This window comes from Poecilia latipinna, unplaced genomic scaffold (assembly GCF_001443285.1).
Source record: "Poecilia latipinna isolate Pla-1442-1.1 unplaced genomic scaffold, P_latipinna-1.0 Scaffold1654, whole genome shotgun sequence".
NCBI lineage: Eukaryota > Metazoa > Chordata > Actinopteri > Cyprinodontiformes > Poeciliidae > Poecilia > Poecilia latipinna.
The window spans coordinates 1-7,596 of NW_015114270.1; the positions used below are offsets into that span (position 1 = coordinate 1).

At 40.3% G+C, this 7,596-nt stretch overlaps 1 long non-coding RNA gene across 1 annotated transcript in view; it reads left to right on the plus strand.

The window, feature by feature from the left end:
* The first annotated feature begins 3,940 nt into the window (after window positions 1–3,940).
* LOC106964300 (uncharacterized) overlaps window positions 3,941–7,596 on the plus strand; it is a 16,877-nt gene continuing 13,221 nt past the window's right edge. The window contains exon 1 of the long non-coding RNA XR_001428377.1: window positions 3,941–4,169. This is a non-coding gene — a long non-coding RNA (uncharacterized LOC106964300). The remainder of the gene's footprint in view (window positions 4,170–7,596) is intronic.

Consider the following 7,596-nt stretch of genomic DNA (forward strand, 5'->3'; position numbering starts at 1 on the left):
ATTCTGGAGGTTTTTGAAACGTCTCATTTTCCAGTCACCAAAAACATGAAGTTATTGCCATAAAACCTGGATGTTTTTTTAGAGTTGCAGTAAAAACTCAAAGGAAATGGAAAACTGTGAATTTTGCCCATTAGGTCACCTTTAAAGATCCGTTCCTGAAGCTGTACAGTAGGGAATCATGAAAACCAGGACAAAGATCTTCTCTCTCTCTGTCTTTTGTCTGAGTCTCACGCTGAGATATGAACCGCTGCGTGTCGCCCCAGTTCAGCCCTTTCCCATGATGCTCTGCAGGGATCCGTTTATCTGCAGACAGGAAACGCTCAGAGCTGAGAGTCGATGTGTCTGATTCCAGCTGTCAGGTCTGAGTTCATCTCTCTGGTTCACATGAAGCTGCAACAATCAGACACCTGGAAGTGTCATCAGAGCGACGCAGTGAAACCACCTCATTGTTCTATTTGTCTCATAAATATCTGATTTTTATCTGTAAGGAACATCAGTCGCTGTTGGTGCAGCTCGTTTCTGGCACTGATGTAAAATCTCTGCTCTGCAGCCTCTGGAAACAACTTTTCTCTGAGAAACACGACTGAGTTTCTCCAGTCACTGGATTCCATGTGCAGCAAGAAGCAAAAGAAGGTGAAATACTAAAATATGAAAACCAATTAAAATGGAGGAAACTCAGTTTGACACTAATCTGGTTTCACTTTAGCACAACTGGAGGTCAGTGAAGTGGAAAGACTCTCTACCTGCAGCCCAACCTGGCAACGAGCGCCGCCTCCAAAACCTCAATGAAATACGTTTGGAGTCTTCCTCTGGTGGACTTCCTGTCCATGTCTGGGTCGCAGCTTCTTGATATTCTGTTAATGTGGACAATGTCCTGCTGCAGTCAACCAGATCTGGACATAACATTGCAGGATCCAGATCCATCAGGTGCAACAATGTTGGGACTTTTGAAGCTCAGATGCCTCTAAATAAAAAGTTTTCCAGATCACCCAGTGATGCCCATATCAGCCAGTCCACCTTCACAGGGCCATTGCAGACTTTAGTTGTTTCAGACCTAATTAGTTTAGTTTTGCTGGCCTTCAGTGAGGTTGGTGCAGAGTTCAGCTGCTCTTCTGCAAGATGAAATGCTGACGCACAGCATCCTGGACACGGCGACTTCATGGCCTCGTTCTGGATCAGGGAAATTACAGCTGTCAGAACATTTCACATCACATTTTAATCATGCAGCAGACAGCGGCTGTCTGCTGATTCATTCACCTCGTTATGCATTTCAGTCCATTCTCTCACAGCTGAATAATAAGAGATGAGAGCCGTCTGGCTCTGATCTCAGAGTTCTCCATGTGGGGCCTGACAGCCATCCGTCCTTTCAGTCTAAATGCAGAACTTCAACTCAGAACTCCACAAACTGAGGTGAAACTTGGACCAGTGCATTTGGATAGAAACGGGTCCTGTGAGGTTTTCAGTCTGGATGTCTGACGCTCCAGTGATTTCATTTTGGTGTTTGTTGAGGTTTGGTTTCCTCACCCAGCTGACACTTTGGCCTCTTCCACCACAGATGACCAAAAGGTTCAGGTTACTGGTTTTACCTTCAATAATGGTCCAGCTGGAGATTGAACATGTTTACTGCCTTTGCTCAGTCTCTGGGCCAATCAGTAACTACTGTCTGCCAATCAAATCACCGGCTGCGTTCGGCTTGAAAAGTTGTTCCAATAAACGGGCAGAACTGCGAAGGACCTGCAAATCTAGACAAATCTGTCTGGATTAGACTGGGGAAGAGCTGGCGAACGCCCAGGAGGAGCTTTAAACGTCTGGAAGGAAGGATCTACGGTAACTCCTGTCCTTTCTCCCACTGAGTCAAATGGTGTCAAATTTATTTTATTTTGGCCAAAATTAGGATTATAACTGTCCTCAAAGGGCCGTTTGTGCCAGAGTATTCTGATAAAATCTATTAGACTGTTAAAATATTAATAAATACCTGTCTGAATTTAATAGCATCTTTTTATTTTTGCTGCCACCTGCAGGTGGGAGTTGGCATCACTTCAACCCAACGGTTTTGACCACTTTGGAGGAAAATTTCCAATAAACACATAATTTTGCATTAGTGCAAAAAGTGCAGGAATCTGTTGATTTTCCATGAATCACAATAAACTTCAGAGACTGAATGATGTGAATTTACTTTGATTTGACTGATAAATGATCTCAGATCATTCAACTGTTTAATAGTTTTACTTTGGGTTCTGGCTCTGAGTTTGACATGCTTCATTTTATGCTTAGATTAGTTTAGGTTTTGGTGAATTTACTCAGTTTACTAATGAAATAGATGCTTTACTTTGAATAAGATTTTGGGTCAAAAAACCAGATTAACTGGATGCGACTGATGTTCCTGGTTGGGACCAGGATGAAGAAAGAAATAAAATAAAATGCAGACTGAAGAAGTTTCTGTGTTTATCTGAAGGTTTGACTGAAACCTGGTGAGGAGAAAATGTCACGGCCGTTCAGTTGGAGGTCACAGGTTCATAATGAGCCATGAAACCAGTTCAGGACTCATTTCCATGCAGTGACAGCCGGTGGCAGCGTGGAAATGGATCATGGCCGCTTCGCCCAGACCGACGTCGCTCTGCGTTTAATGACACACAGACGAACCTGCTGTGGTTGACAAGGCAGGAAAACACAAATGTTTCTGTTTGAAATGGTTTTTCTTCTCTGTAACCATCAAAATTACAAGAACTTATAAAAAATTACTTGAAATGTTTCACTTTGAGTGACGAATATATAAAATCAATGAGTTTCACTTTCTGAATTGATATAAAAACTTTGACAGCTGTTCACAAATGATTCTTTTGAACAGTTCTTTATGATGGAACTGGAGATTCATTTGTTTTTTTGTGACTTTGTTGATTTATGCTTTACACACTCTGCCACTTATATAATTTAAATTTACAGGCGAATAAATACAATAATACGAAGGGATGATTGTATAATTCTTTATTTTGGTTCAATGTTATAAATAATACAAAAATGCTGTCAATACAAACAACATTTACATATTATATGCTTAATTTTTTTACTGTATAGAGAGTTATATTTGATAAATTAGAATATGCATTCCAGTGAGTCGTTGTCAGATTAAAAAAATAACAGGCTTTAAATCAGGACCATTATTTTTTATAGGTTGGATGTAACATGCTAATCTTAAATGTCAGGTTTTTATTCCTGCAAGCATAAAATCATCATAATTACCATAAATAAGGGCTTGAAAACATCAGACTGAGGGTAATTAATCTATATAATGTGCTTCACTTTGTAAACTGAGTTACAAAAACAAATGAACTTTTCAACATGTTGCTGAATGGAGCCGTACATGACATTTTATTTCCTACAACAATACTGCTTTTATTTTGCACTGTCTTGATAAAAATATAAATACAGACGATTCAACTTGTTTTAATAATTTCACCAAGAAATGTCAAGATTCTCTCATCTAATATGAAACTATATACAGGCTAAAATGGTTTGTTCTTTGAAAAAGGTACATTTTCAAAAATAAATTGGCTTTTCAGAGTGAACCTTCAAAGAACTGCTCACTGTACACAAAAAGTAAAATAGATGCTAACATTGATTTTCTACAAATTTATGTTTTAATCAACTTTTTTTTTTATGGTCAAAATCGTTTAATTTACATGAAATGCAGTTCTGCGCTTCACCTCTGGGGGCGCTGTCTCACACAAAGTGAATGAAGCAGGAAGTTGGCGCTTGCTCATTGCTGTTAATATTGCTAATGAACTTGTTTAGTGATACATTTTCTACATGTGGTGACGCTCCACAGTCTGGCTAATATATTTAAATAATGTGTGTGATTAGACTTCCTGATCGGCGCAGTGACGATGCGCAGGATGAGGCAGGAAGTACTGCTCCTCACTGTTAGGGGGCGATGCTGAGCCACACAGACACTGTGGACACAACGAGCGGCAGGTGCTCTTCTTCTACGCTTTGAAAAACCTGAAAACTATCGGAAAATACATAAAGTGATGTCGGAATAAAACCGTTCAAGGCTGCTCTGCTGTTCGGTGTTCATCTTCATTAAAACGGTCAGATTTTAAAAAACTAAAGGATTTTTTTCCAACAGAGGGACAGATATTGGTAGGTGGAGACTTCACATGAAAATACAGGTAAAGTCATTCTCGATTTACAGTTTTAATCTGAAAAGAGAGAGAGGCTAGCCAAAAAAAAAATCATTCAAAATTCAAAGAGAACATCTAATTTGACCTTATATTAAATATTCTCTCATTCATCTTTTATCTGTTGAGTTATATGGAAATGATTAAAGCATTATCAGAGGTGAGCAGCTAGGTTTTTGGAGGAAATTTACTTTTAGGAGTAGTTTACTGTACAGTTTACTTTTTCTTGAGTAAATAGTCAAAAACTGTAATCAGTTAAGATCAAAGTGATGACGGTGTATTAGGACCATTGTAAATAAAATAAAAAAAGGAGATTTTTTTTTTTTTTCCCCAAAAACTCACATTCATCTGGAATTTTTCTCGGGAAACATTGAAATTTGAGTTTCAAAAGTAAAAAAAAAAAAATCAAGTTTGAAATTGAGATAATTTCAAAGGTTTTTATATAAAATTTCTGATATTAATCTCAAAATTGCAGTTTTTCCTTGAACATTTTTGACTTCGGGAGCCCACAGATGTCTGTATGATTAAAGAAATTTTTTTACAAGTTTTAGTGGAAATTTACTCCCTTTTCTCTGTCCACGCCATTTCACAACATTGAAAAATGAGTTTCTATGTTGTGTTTTGTGTTTATCTGATTCTAGCGGCGTCGTTCCTACCCAGAATCCTCCTGTGCTGGTCATTTCCGTCCTGTAGAGGGCGCTGACAGGTCACAGCTTAACATTAACAGTTGATGTTTGCAAACAGAAATGTGTGATTTTTATGATTTGACTCAGGCGGAGCTGCGACACACAGAGTTCAGGTGACAGAGCTTTGTTTGTAGCTCTGTGTCGCATTTTCAATTTAAGACTGAAAACAAAACTAAACAAGATGAATAATTCATGCAGCGTGTGTGTGAATGTGTGTGTGTTTCTCTGCTAATCCCTTCAGTTTTGCTGCTGATTTTCTTTGTCAAGCGTGAGAGAGTAATTAATCAGATCTGAAATGAGATTCTGGAATTAAAAATGTCTGTGAGTGTGTGTGTGTGTGTGTGTGTGTGTGTGTGTGTGTGTGTGTGTGTGTGTGTGTGTGTGTGTGGCACCAGTCTAGCCTTAATGGATCCTGACAAGCGAATTATATCAGCTTCCTCCCAGTTTTCACTGTATCTGCCAGGCTTCCTCTGCATGCTGACCACTTCCTGCTGCGACTCTCTGCATTAATGACTGCAGTCTGTCTGAATGCCGATGGATCGGCGGTGAATTGTGAAGCTCTCCTTCAGGCCTGGTCAAGGTTAAAAGCCGCTTTATGAGTGCGGGGAATCCCTGGTTGTGAGGGAACGGGACGTGGAGAGTTTTTGACCTTTGGTTTTTCTGAGCCGCGCTCAGTATGCAGCGCGCCGCTGGCGCTCCGCTAACTGCACGGCGGAGCGGCGCGTCGGGCTGTGAAATGAATTTTTACTCAAAACGACGAAGTCTTGACTGCATCCCAAACTAAGGCTGGGCATTTATCGACATACTTTTCTTATCACAATAAGAATTTTAATTAATTGTTTTCACAATAAATTACAGTTATTGATGTTTTTTTTACTTCCGATACCGATATCTGATATCAGCTGATACCGATGCAGAAAAACAGCTGAGTTGACTTAAATGTTTGTTCTGTAAATGAACTGAATTATAAATTTATTTGAAAACTCTGCACCAGTTCAGCACACTCAGATAGCATCTCAGGTTTGGACAAACGTGAAAACAACTTTAATTTGTTCAGTCAATGAGGTTAGGAGTGAAACAACCAATGGAAAATAAATGATAAAGAAATATTTGGTGTTTGATCTATTAAAATAGGCCCTTATAAGAGTTTATATAAGCATATGTGAACTCTCCAAAAGCAGGTAGAGGACTACAACGCAGGGCATTCTGGGTAAATACAAACAAAACAAACACGTTAGCGTAGCACTAGCAGGAGACGTGACTCTTGACTTTTGGTAAAAGACGGGAAGAAAAATCCTACAAACGCTACAATCCATTTCTGTTTCCATCTGGTGAAGCAGGAAGTTGCTCTCAGTGTCTTCAGAGGTTTTTGTGTCGTTTCCTTTAGTGGTTCTTGGTGCAGCGCCCCCACAGGCCAGGAGGGGAACAGGTTGGTTTGACTCAGAGCAGCTGGAGGTGGAGCAGATGATGGAGTTCTGATTCTAATTGAACCAAGTCTGTCAGGAGGGAAAACACAAATGTTCCTGCTTCCCTGCAGTAGAACCTGCAGCCTCAGTCCAAGGAAACAAACTGGGTTTGAACTAAACAACAAAAAAAAATCCTCTTTAGGTTTTTCATCACTTTATATTTGGTTCAAACTTGCGATGACACTGATGGCTGCTGGTTATTTTCTCTCCGTGTTGGGATGATGAAACTTTCCTCCTGGGAATCCCGGCTCAGAAGTGTTTTCCCTGCGGCAGGACTCTGATGGTTATTTTAAGTTATTATACTGCAGAGTTTATGTAAAAGAAAAGCGAGTTGAACTACTCTGCAGGTTTTCTAAATGTTCCTTGTTCCGCAGATTTAAACTTCCAGTTTTTAGTGATTTTCTGCCGGTCATTCTGGATCACAGCTCAGACATTCTGCCGCTCCGCTTTGCTAATCTTCTTCAAAATGAGTACAGAACGGATCCGTCAGCGCTCCTCTCGCTACCTGACAGCCAATTAGCCCGGCTTTCCTCGTGGAAATTAAACAACCTGAACAGATGAGACGTCCAGCTCTTTGAGGTTGATTTGACTTTAAAAAAGCAGCAGAGTTTTGATTAAAGTCCACTTAGTTTGTGTAAAATAAACCGTTTAAAACTCCTCCCGAGAGCGTTAACGTGGGTCAGGAATATGCAGAAGACCAAGACAAACGTCCTCTGGACAGATGAGATGTTCAGCATCAGAAACATCTTTTATCAGTTATAAAGCACGGCAGTGGAGGAATGATGATGTGGGAATGTTTTGTAGCCACAGCACCTGATCATCTTGCAGTCATTAGTTGCATTTCCATCAATGTTAGAAATTATAAAATTCAACATAACTTCCTGAATTTCACCAAAAAGTTTTTATGCTACAGTAGCTTGGCACGGTTAATGGAGCTGGTTGGTATTGGGGGGTGTTGGATGGTGTTTGGTGGCATCAGGTGGTGTTGGGTGGTGTTGGGTGGTTTCTTGTGGTGTTGGGTGGTTTTTTGTGGTATTGGGTGGTGTTGGGTAGTATTGGGGGGTGTTGGATGGTGTTTGGTGGCATCAGGTGGTATCAGGTGGTGTTGGGTGGTTTTTTGTGGTATTGGGTGGTGTTGGGTAGTATTGGGGGGTGTTGGATGGTGTTTGGTGGCATCAGGTGGTGTTGGGTGGTGTTGGGTGGTTTCTTGTGGTGTTGGGTGGGGTTTTGTGGTGTTGGGTGGTGTTGGGTGGTGTTGGGTGGTGG